Source organism: Nicotiana sylvestris, chromosome 2 (assembly GCF_000393655.2).
Source record: "Nicotiana sylvestris chromosome 2, ASM39365v2, whole genome shotgun sequence".
Taxonomy (NCBI): Eukaryota; Viridiplantae; Streptophyta; class Magnoliopsida; order Solanales; family Solanaceae; genus Nicotiana; species Nicotiana sylvestris.
This window is the reverse complement of record NC_091058.1, coordinates 143,198,381-143,211,165: the sequence shown is the minus strand read 5'-3', so window position 1 is coordinate 143,211,165 and position 12,785 is coordinate 143,198,381.

Here is a 12,785-nt window from a genome sequence, read left to right as displayed (position 1 = left end):
GTCCGTCCGTCTGAGGATGAAATGATGTGCTCAACTCCACCTGGGTACCCAACTCTCGCTGAAAAGTCCTCCAAAACTAGGAAGTAAACTGAGTACCTCTATCTGAGATAATAGAAACTGGAACACCGTACAATCGCACAATCTCTCGGATAAATATCCCTGCCAACCGCTCCAAAGAATAAGTAGTACACACCGGAATGAAATGCGCGGACTTGGTCAGCCGATCCACAATCACCCAAATAGAATCAAATTTCTTCAAAGTCCAAGGAAGACCACTCACAAAATCCATGGTAACTCTCTCCCACTTCCATTCTGGGATAATCATCCGCTGAAGCAAACCACCCGGTCTCTGATGCTCATATTTCACCTGCTGATAGTTGAGACACCGAGCTACATAACCTACAATATCTTTCTTCATTCTTTTCCACCAATATTGCCGTCTCAAGTCCTGATACATCTTCGCGGCACCCGGATGAATAGAATACCGCGAGCTATGGGCCTCCTCCAGAATTAACTCTCTAAGCCCATCTACATTGGGCACACATATACGACCCTGCATCCTCAATACGCCATCATCATCTATAGTCACATCCCTGGCATCATCATGCTGAACTCTGTCCTTAAGGACAAGCAAATGCAGATCATCATACTGGCATTCTCTGATGCGATCATATAAGGAAGACCAAGAAACCACACAAGCCAACACCCGACTGGGCTCAGAAATGTCCAGTCTCACAAACCGATTAGCCAAGGTTTGAACATCAACTGCAAAGGGCCTCTCCCCAACTGGAATGTATGCCAAACGACCCATACTGACTGCCTTTCGGCTCAAGGCATCTGCCACTATATTGGCCTTTCCCGGATGATACAAAATAGTGATGTCATAATCTTTTAGCAACTCAAGCCACCTCCGCTGCCTCAAATTAAGGTCTTTCAGCTTAAACAAATGTTGAAGACTGCGATGATCAGTGAATACCTCGCAAGATACGCCATATAAATAGTGCCTCCAAATCTTCAAGGCATGAACTATAGCAGCCAACTCTAGGTAGTTCTTCTCATGGGGCTTTAACTGACGAGAAGCATATGCAATAACTCTACCCTCCTGCATCAACACACAGCCAATCCCAACTCTCGAAGTATCACAATATATAGTATATGAACCTGTAGTTGATGGTAAAACCAATACTGGAGTTGTGGTCAAAACTGTCTTGAGCTTTTGAAAGCTCTCCTCACACTCGTCTGACCATACAAATGGAGCACCTTTCTGAGTCAACTTGGTCAAGGGTGACGCAATGGATGAAAACACCTGAACAAACCGGCGATATAGCCTGCTAATCCGAGAAAACTACGGATCTCTGTGGCTGAGGACGGTCGAGACCAACTCTGCACTGCTTCTATCTTCTTTGGATCAACCTGAATACCCTCGCTGGACACTATATGTCCCAAGAATGTCACAGAACTTAGCCAAAATTTACACTTGGAGAATTTTGCATAAAGTTTCTCCTCCCTCAATCTCTGCAACACTACACGCAAATGCTTGGCGTGCTCCTCCTGACTACGCGAGTGTCATCAATAAATACAATAACAAAAGAATCCAGATAAGGCCAAAATACACTGTTCATCAAATGCATGAACGCTGCTGGGGCATTGGTCAGCCCGAAAGACATGACTAGAAACTCATAGTGACCATATCTAGTCCTGAAAGCTGTCTTAAGAATATACGAGTCCCTGATTTTTAACTGATGATAGCCCGAATGGAGATCAATTTTTGAAAACACCCTCGCTCTCTGAAGTTGATCAAATAAGTCATCAATGCGAGGCAAAGGATACTTGTTCTTCACTGTTACCTTATTTAACTGCCTGTAGTCAATGCACATTCTCATTGTGCCATCTTTCTTCTTCACAAACAGAACTGGCGCACCCAACGGTGACACACTAGGCCGAATGAACCCCTTGTCTAGGAGCTTTTGAAGCTGCTCCTTCAATTCTTTCAACTCTGCTGGTGCCATACGATATGGCGGAATAGAAATGGGCTGGGTTCCTGGCACCAAGTCAATGCCAAAATCGATATCCTTGTCCGGCGGCATGTCCGACAGGTTTGCAGGAAATACATCAGGAAAATCCCTCACAACTGGGACAGAATCAATACTAAGTCTCAGCTCCAACTTCTCGCACAAAATCTAGATATGATAGACAACCCTTCCCAACCATACGCTGGGCTTTCAAGAAGGAAATTACTCTGCTAGGAACATAATCAGTCATACCATACCACACGATCCTCGGAACACCTGGAATATCCAAAGTAACTGTCTTAGCATGACAGTCTAGAATAGCATGACACGGAGATAGCCAATCCATGCCCAGAATACCATCAAAATCTACCATGCTCAACAACAATAAATCAACTCGGGTCTCCAGACCCCCAATAGTCACAATACAAGACCGATACACATGGTCTACAATAATAGTATCGCCCACCGGGGTAGATACATGCACAGGTAAAACAAGACACCCTCGGGTCGTACCCAAATGATGAGCAAAATATGAGACACATAAGAATAGGTGGATCCGGGATCGAATAATACAGAGGCATCTCTGTGGCAGACTGGAACAATACCTGTAATGACAGCATCTGAAGCAATAGCATCTGTCCTGCCTGGAATAGCATAGAAACGAGCCTGGCCACCGCCTGATCGACCTCCCCTCTGGGGCGACCCCTGGATGCCTGACCTCCACCTCTAGCTGACTGAGCGGGTGCTGAAGAAACTGGAGCAGAAGACGAAGGTTGGCCCTGTGAACACCTAATTTTTGACAACATTTAATTTTTTATTACTTCTTTTATGTAAATATTTTAGGGGGTTTTAACCTACTATTATTTTAGCTTTATTACACTTTTTATTATAGGATAAAAATACCAAAAAAATTAAAAGGTGAATTATCACTATTAATATTTTTTTATTATTTTTTGTTTTTTATATAAAAAAATCCGAAAAATATTTATTTATTTTTTTAAAAAAAAAAATTCGGGAATGATTTAAAAATAAGAAAAAGGGAAGTATTGAATAAAAAAAATATAAAAGTAAAAATAGGTGGAATTCTCTTTTAAAAAAAGTAAAAGAATGTAGAAAATTTAAAAAAATAAAAAGTTTTGTGGAAATTTTAAAAAAATTAAAAAGTAAAAGAAGGGTGAAATTAAAAAATAAATATAAAGGTATCTGAAAATTTAAAAAATTTAAAGTAATTGAAAGTAGCATTTTTAAAAGAAAAAGAAAAGATAGTGGTTTGTTTTTTTAAAGAAAAGTTAAATAAAGTGAGATTCTCTTTTAAAAAAATAAAAAGTGGGATTTTAAATAAGATAAAAGTAATTAAAGTTGGAATTTTAAAAATAAAAGTAAATAAAGGTGGGATTTCTTTTTCTAAAAAAATAAAAGCAATTTGTAAGTGGGATTTCTTTTAATTAAAAAATAAACATATAATAAAAAACAAATCTGAAAATTTCGAAAATTTTGCTATAAATAGAAGAGAAAATTTAGGAAGAAGTGGTTTCAAAAAAGAGGAAAAAATAGATAGAGAGAAGAAAAAAAAGAGGGGACGGAGATAGTGGTATACACTCGATATACACTCTGGATACACTAGATATACATGGACAGAATTCATTTTGGAGAGAGTAAAAAAAAATATAACCAAATTTTCTGAAATATTGAGAGCGGAAGAACACCAGAGAGAGTTCAAAGCTAGAAAGAGAAAACAAAGAGAGATTTCCGGACTATTTTTCTTCTCCATTTTTACTAGTTTTCTCCGTGTTGCTGGGATTTCTGGATTGAGGTGTTGAAGCTACTGTGTTGGGCTTTCTATTGCTGTATTTTGTTGTGTTACTACTGTTGCTGACTGCTCTTTCATCTTCTTGTATTGTCATTTCCAGGTACACAGCTGTAACCTTGGTCATTTGTAAGCCGAAAACATAAGCATGAATATACATGAAGATTTGAAGCTTTAAGTTTGATCTAGCTTTTCTACTGATTTGTATATTAGGATATCTCATTCATTAATATCATGCAAATGCCTGCGGAATGCATAAACTGGACTGTTGAATCTATTTCTACAAACATGTGAATAATGTTAGTAACTAATATTCTCGAATGTTAGTGATTGATGTTAGCCTAATGTCGGTTTTTTAAGCATTGACGCATTTCTTCGACAAGTCGTAAAAAGAGTAAAAAACAAAAATGGCTTTGTATTACACATAGTCAATTCCAATAGTTCAAGTCATCTAATAATGTTAGTTTAAATTAATCAAAGATTAGTTGGTTTGTTTTGATTTTACCGGGTGTCAATCTCGTGTTCTATTCATAATCTCAACTTTAGTGTTATTAACTAATAGAATAAGGAACGAAATAATCTCCCTTTGTACAAGCTCGATTACAATTTCCCATTTGCATTTGTCTTAGACTAATAACTAATAAGTCACGTCCCTTTTTTAAGCATGTAATTAATTTGGAGATTTTCTTTTACAGACAAACTTAATAAAAATGTAGTCACTTTAGGATTGTCCTTTTAAAATAAATGAGATGAGCCTCGCTGGATAAACACATAAATGGTGGGGCCCTCGTTAAATGTATGTATTAAATACTTAGATTCCGGGACGGGCCGTTTAGCAAATTTCACGGCCCTATCCAAAATAATGATACGCTAGTCGCTTTAGGCGCGTATTTAATAATGTTATCTTCTTAAACTCGGGTGCACATTTATGTGACCCAAATCCAAATCTAAACGGAGTAGAAATGTGTCGCTAATCACGGGTGCATTGATTGTGACGTGGTTGACAGTGTACCCGAGCGGACAACTCGAGTTGAGGAAGGAGCTCCTTTCCGGGAACCAAAAGGCCAGCCGGCTTAGAAACTTTCTGAGCCTCTTTTATTTCAGGGTATGACACTAACAGAATAGGAAGTCTCATCCAGTAAGCATATCCCCGGAGGTGAGAAGAGAAGGTTTCGGCACAGTTTGTATGTACAGTTCAAATAATATCAAAGCGGTAAAAAAGCATCATTTTGCACATTTAGGCCAAAACATGTAATAAGATCAAATAATAAATAAAGCCAAATATAACAATTCATCTAAGCTCGAATTCTGAACTCTGAATCAGTGGTTCTGGGTTCGGTCCCCAGCAGAGTCGCCAGAGCTGTCACACCTCCTTTTTACCCCGCACCACCGCAAAGGGGCGCGGAAGGGAGTTTTTCCAATTAAGGGACAATCGAAACGGGATTTATTTATTTATTTTAGAGTCGCCACTTGGGAGATTTATGGTGTCCCAAGTCACCGGTTGAATCACGAATCGAGGAAAAGAATGACTCTGTTTAACAGTCTACGCACCAGAAATCCGGATAAGGAATTCTGTTAACCCGGGAGAAGGTGTTAGGCATTCCCGAGTTCCGTGGTTCTAGCACGGTCGCTCAACTGTCATATTCGGCACCGGTGACTTGGGACACCATAAATCTCCCAAGTGGCGACTCTGAAATAAATAAATAAATCCCGTTTCGATTGTCCCTTAATTGGAAAAACTCCCTTCCGCGCCCCTTTGCGGTGGCACGGGGTAAAAAGGAGGTGTAACAGGCCCCTCTGCTGAAACTGACCACCACGAGTCGAGGACACTGCCTCTTTATATGACCAAACTCTCCGCACTCGTAGCAACTACCATGTACTAGAGAAGGGAACTGGAGGGAACCCCTCGCATCTGAATGACCAGCCGATGCACTCGACGCAGATGAACCCTGAACTGAAGGGGCATAGGATGAGCTCTGAGCTGGGAGAGCGTTAAGTAAAGACTGGTCCTGCTGAAATCCCTGATGACCACGGTCTGAAGATGTCCTACTATACTCTGGACGGGACGGCTGAGGAGGTCTGAAGGAACGACCTCTACCACACTGGAACTGGCCCCTAGACGGAGCACCACTAAAACTTCCTGAACCTCTGGGCCTCTTGGCCTCCCTCTCCTCTCTCTCTCTACGGAGAACTGTCTCAATATCACGAGCAATGTCAACCACACCCTCGAACGAAACACCTAATACTCTCTCTCTAGTCATCAAAATGCGGAGAGAGTAGTTAAGACCATCCACGAATCTCTGGATCCTCTCACAATCCGTCGGAATCATCCAAGTAGCATGACGAGCCAACTATGAAAATCTCATCTCGTACCGGGTCACAGACATATCTCCCTGAGTCAACCACTCAAACTGCCTACGCAGCTCCTCTCTGTGGGATTGAGGTACATACTTCTCCAGAAATAGAGTGGAGAACTGCTGCCAAGTAAAGGGCGCTGCACCAACAGGTCTACGCCTCTCAAAATATTCCCACCAGGTAAATGCAGCTCCCTGGAACTGAAATGTAGTAAAAGATACACCATTCGACTCCAAAATCCCTGCGGTGCGAAGCATACGCTAACACTTGTCGAGAAAACCCTGGGCATCCTCTCCCTCTGCACCACTGAATGTCGGAGGCTGGAGCCTACCAAATCTCTCGAGACGATGCTGCTTATCGTCTGGCATAGCTGGGACCACAAGGTTCTGAACTGGTGCAACCGGCTGAGCTGGAACAGCTTTCGGTGTCTGTAATCCCTGCACAACCTGCTCAGTTGTGCGATTAACAGGAGTCTGGGTGCCTTCCCTGGCCTGTGAAGTAGCTGCGGCTGTAGTGGCTGAGACCGCCTGAGCTAGGCCAGTGCAAACTGTCAAAATCTGAGCCAAGGTCTCCTGAAGACCCGGAATCACAATAGGCATAGCTGGTGCTTGAACTGGTACAGCTGCTGGAGCCTTATCTGGAACTGGGGCAGCTGGCGGATTAACAGGTGCTGCCCGCGCTACTCCACCTCTGCCACGCCTACGACCGCGCCCACGGCCTCTGGTGGCATTAGTGGGTGGCACTGGTGGTCGTCCGCCTCATCCAGTAGCACGAGTCCTCGCCATCTGCGAGAGAATAGAATGATAGAAATTTTTAGTGTTCGGATCAACAAAGTCGCACGACAAGAATTTCAAGAATATGAAGTTTTCCTAAAGGTTCTGCAGCCTCTCGAGGATAAATACAGACGTCTCTGTACCGATCCGCGAGACTCTACTAAACCGGTTCATAACTCGCGAGACCAATTAACCCAGGCTCTGATACCAACTTGTCACGACCCAAACCCCGGTCATGATGGCGCCCAACACACTGCTAGGCAAGCTCGACCATTCAACAACATTATCCCAAATTCTTATTCAGATTATAGATAAATATCACAGAGAATTTACTAAGTCATTACATTCAAGTGTATAATTAATAATAAAATCTGTGGAAGTTCAATTAAAATACCACACCATAGCCCAATAGAATCCGGTGTCACGAATATGAGCCTCTAATACAGAATATCCACCTATTACAAGTCTGTCTAGGAAAAATGCGAAATAAAAGATAGAGATAGAGGGGAGAGATCAAGGCTGTAAATGCCATGCAGCTACCTCAATACTCCCGGATACTATTGTTCAGCTAAACAAATCCTCACTCAGCCTGTGGTGTACCTGGATCTGCACGCAAGGTGCAGGGAGTAATGTGAGTACTCCGACCCAGTGAGTAATAAACATAAATAAAGGCTGAGAATAAGAAATCATGGAAAAATACAAAGTAAACTATAACTGGCAGTTTAGAACAACAAATAGTGAAGCAACAAGTCAATTAAGTCAGAGTACCAAATACTGAGACAGGTATAACAGATAAAAACAAATGCATGAGTGCAATGTAATGCATATGATGGTACACTCTAGTACCCACTGCGGCGTGCAGCCCGAGCAATCCATTTATTTATCGTCGACGGCGCTCACTGAGGGCATGTACAGACTCCGGAGGGGCTCCTACAGCCCAAGCGCAATATCAAGCCATCTCGTGGCATCAAATCTAGGCCCTCGGCCTCATATCAATCTCAGTATAATCAACCAGGCTCTCGGCCTCAATATCAATGTAATACTGCTGCGGCGCGCAGCCCGATCCATGCTCAGTCCAGAAACCATCATAAGCCCCTTGGGCATTTGTAAAACAGTAGTTCTCAGCCCGAAATATCATTTAAGTTTTTTTTTAAAATCTTAGAAAGATGGCCGAGTTTGGAAAATAGTATTTAAAACCTTGGACTGAGGTCAAATGATATGCAAAATATGCGAAAGCAATGATATCAATCCCTGAAGGATTCAAATAATTGGCAAGAAGCCCAAATGTAACAATTAAATCTAAGTAAGGATGATTCTCAATTTAGTTCAAGTAGAAAACACGGTACAAACATCTCTCGGGACGGACCAAGTCACAATCCCCAATGGTGCTCTAACCCACGCCCGTTATACGGCGTGCAAGTCACCTCAATATAGCGTTACGATGTAAAATTCCGGAGTTTCAAACCCTCAAGACATCATTTACATCAATTGCTCACCTCAAGACGGTCAAAGTCTAGCTCGCTATTCCCTTGCCTCTCAAATTACCCTCCTCGTGCGACGAATCTGCCCAAAATCACAACGAATATGTCGCATTATGCTAAAGAGACAATACCCAATCGAAAACAATCAAAAAATATCAAAAATTCACGAATTTGACAAAACCCGAGCCCCGGGCCCACGTCTCAAAAACTCAAAAAATTACCATCATCGGATTTCTTGTCTCGCCACGAGTCTATACATACCAAGAACTCCCAAATCCGAGTTCAAATGACCCATCAAATCCTAATTGTTTGGTTTCAAAATTCAAGCCCTAGTTCTTGATTTGTAGGCTTATATTTCATGAATCTCTAGGTGGAATTCACAATAAAAATGATTTCTAAGTCCAAGAAACTTACCTCAAGTCGTTCCCCCTTGAATCCCTCTTTAATCTCCACCAAGAAGCTCTCAAAATGATCAACCATGGAGTTATCAACACCCGCGGCTGAGCTATCAACACCCGCTACTGGGTTCCGATATACCTGAATCTGCACACGAGGTGTATGGAGTAATGTGAGTACTCCAACCCAGTAAGTAATAAGAGTAAATAAAGGCTGAGCAGTAGGAAACAATGAATCCACAGTTACGCTGGGTTCAATAAACACAACAGGCTTTCAAATCATAATACGAGTCAATCTTCCCTTTTAAAATCCAGCTTTTAGTAAAAATCATCTTTGAAATACCTTCCAACAGTTTCAGTAGGGGTTCAATATCATTTAAAATAATAATAGAGATTAAAGTCATAATCGGCCCCTCGGGCAAAGCATAGTTCGTAAAATAGCCCCTCGGGCAAAACAGTAATCACAAACACTTCATAACTTAAAAATCTCAGTGGAAATAACCAATGTCAAATCAGTGATTAATTTCTGAACATCTCATAAACCCCAGTTTAAATAAAAGTTATTTTAAAACATTTGTGCAACTTTCCGACAGATGCTCAATATAAAGATGAGTGAAAACAGTCAATAAATAAACATATTCGATAGAAACTCATTTTAAGAGGAGTGAAATCAATAAGTCCTTAAACAGGCCTCTCAGGCAAAACACCACTCATATGCATGTATATATATATATATATCGCCCCTCGGGATAGCCTCTCTATCACTCGTGACTCAACTCTTACCAATCAGTACTCGCACTCAGCATTCACGCTCAATTGGTAGCATATAGTAACCGCTGCGGCGTGCATCCCGATCCGTATATCTCTCACAATGACTGAAATCAAAGTAACTGCTGCGGCGTGCAGCCCGATCCATACATCGCTGTGGCGCACAGCCCGATCCATATAAATAGTCGACTACGCTCACTGGGAGTGTGCAGACTCTGGAGGGGCTCCTATAGCCCAAGCGCTATATTGCTGCGGCGTGCAACCCGATCCATATATATATATATATATATATATATATATATATATATATATATATATACATATTTGTCGTGGCGCGCAGCCCGGTCCATATAAGTATTTGCTGCGGCGTGCTGCCCGATCCAATATATGTATTTGTTGTGGCGTGCAGCCCGATCCAATATCATATATAATATCCTCACTATTGGGTCCTCAACCCCTCTCAGTCATTATAATCACAGCCTCTCGGGCACAATAATATAAGGTAGGGATCTCAGCCCACATATTTTTCTCATGTTAAGAATATAGTGATAAAGCCAGGTTTGAGCAATAAACAGGTAAAACATGACTGAGAATATGCTTTCAAACAAATAGAGTGAGGAAAGATAGTAAAAATGCCCCTAAGGGTCTTAACAAGTCGGCACAAGGCCCCAAACATGGCATACAGCCCAAAAATATAATAATGTCAAACAATTAACTATCAATTACGCATTAAAATATTCGTTCGGGATGGACTAGGTCACAATCCCCAGCGGTGCTCTACCCCACGCTTGTCATCCAGCATGCAAGTCACCTCAAAGTAACACAATGACGTATAATCCGGGGTTTCAAACCCTCAGAACAGTATTTACAATCATTACTTACCTCGAACCGGCTAATCCTCTTGCTCGCGATGCCTTTGTCTCTCAAATCGACCTCCGAATGCCTCGAATCTAGCCACAATAATTCGATTCAATTAATAAAAACTATAGGAATTAATTCCATATGAAATTCTACATTTTCCATTAAAAATACGAAATTGCACTCAAAATTCGCCCGTGGGGCCCACATCTCGGAACCCAACAAAAATTACGAAATATGAAATCTCATCCAACCACGAGTCCAACCATACCAATTTTACTAAAATCCGACATCAACGCGACCCTCAAATCTTCAAATTAAACCAAGAGGGTTTTCAAGATTTTCTCAACTAAAATCACCAATTAAATGCTAAAACTAGTAATAGATTCGGGTAATCTAACCAAAATTAAGTTAAGAACACTTACCCCATTGTTTTCTCTGAAAATCTCCCGAAAATCGCCTCTCCCCGAGCTCCAATTTGGTAAAAATGGAAAATGGGATTCGTCCCATTTTCCAGAATTTAACATTTTATCCGTTACTGTTCACACTGTTCACATGGTACTGTTCACGGGGTACTGTTCACGGGGTACTGCACACGGGGTACTATTCACGGTACTGTTCACGGGGGTCCTGTTCACGCAGGTGCGGTCACTGTTCACACGTGCGAAAAATGCAGAAACTGCCCAGAAAATTGCAACAACTTTTCTTTTCACTAAAAAGGCTCTAACTCCATCATATGAACTCGGAATTCGATGATTCTTATTCCTATGAGTCAAAAATAATAATACGAACATACCCCTTCAGTCGAAACTCAATTCGGAGCTCATTGGCTCAATTCAAGACCCATTTCGCTCGTTAAACAATTAACTCATGTTTTGTGTCAAAAAACCAATTGCGACTTGATGAAATTAGACCAAACTTTCCTGATCAGTCCTATAATTCATTATCAAAATTTCGGAAGTCTCGAAATCAAATTTCAATCTTTATAACTAAAAATGGATCTTTGGATCATTACATGTTTATGCTCAAAACGGCAAAATCTTCCAAAAACTCTTCCAAAACTTATCCGAGACTCATGGGACCCCGACCAAACTTGTCAACACACCCCATAACATAATTCAAACTTGTTCCAACCTTCGGAATGTTCAAAACAACATCAAAACATCAAATCACCCTCGGATTCAAGACTAAAAATTCCAAAACTTCCGAAATCCGAATTCGATCAAAAAGTCGACCAAACGACGTCCAAATGACCTGAAATTTTGCACACACATCACAAATGACATAACGAAGCTACAACAACTCTCGGAATTCCATTCCGACCCTCGGATCAAAATTTCACCTATCAACCGGAATTCGCCAAAATATTAACTTTGCCAATTCAAGCCAAATCCTTCCACGGACTTCCAAAATGCATTCCGATCGCACTCCTAAGTCATAAATCACCCAACGAAGCTATCCAAACCATAAAATTTCCGATCCGAGCTCATATACAAATAAGTCAATTCTTAGTCAAACCTTTCAAATTTAAAGCTTTCAACTGAGACTGTTCCTTCAAATTCTTTCCGATTTTTCCTGAAAACCAAAACCAACGATCTACATCAGTCATAATACATTACACGGGAAAGTCATGCCCGGGAACTGACGATCAAAGCGCAAAAGTTTAAAACGACCGATCGGGTCGTTACAACGTTACAAGTAGTCACCGGATCCGGTGATTTATCAACATGAAACTTGTGGAATACATAATCTAAAAAGAGACTGGCAAAATATAATAAAAATTAATGGCTGCAATTTGAAATACTGATGAAAACATAAAATTAAACTACCAGTAAAGGATTTATATGTATTGCCTTTATTCACTGAATTTAAACACATGAGAGCGCTTTTTATAAATTCTTTGTTGACTTGGTGTGGATTGTATATCATATTATTGTGTTTTCTTTTGGTTTGTCTTATTGTTGTACAATATTGGAGATGGTATTGGCGTGTTAGTGCTGGAGGATGAATCCAAAATTAATTTGGATAGGGGTATTTCACCTTCACACGTTTTTCTTTTTTGCTCGTATGTATAATTTGAATCGGAATAGAATTCTAGTCGTGGGTGATTTACAATTATATCCTTAAATTATACAAATATTTAAGGGCATAAAAGTCGATCAATATTTTAAGGATATTTTAATCGTTCAATATTTAGCATAACTTATTCGTGCTTTTATAATAACTAGTTTCTATGTACGTGCGTTGTACGTTAATAACGACACATGATGATTTAGTCATTTATTTATATCAAGGGACACCAAATAATAGAAATATCTATAATAAAATAACCCTTA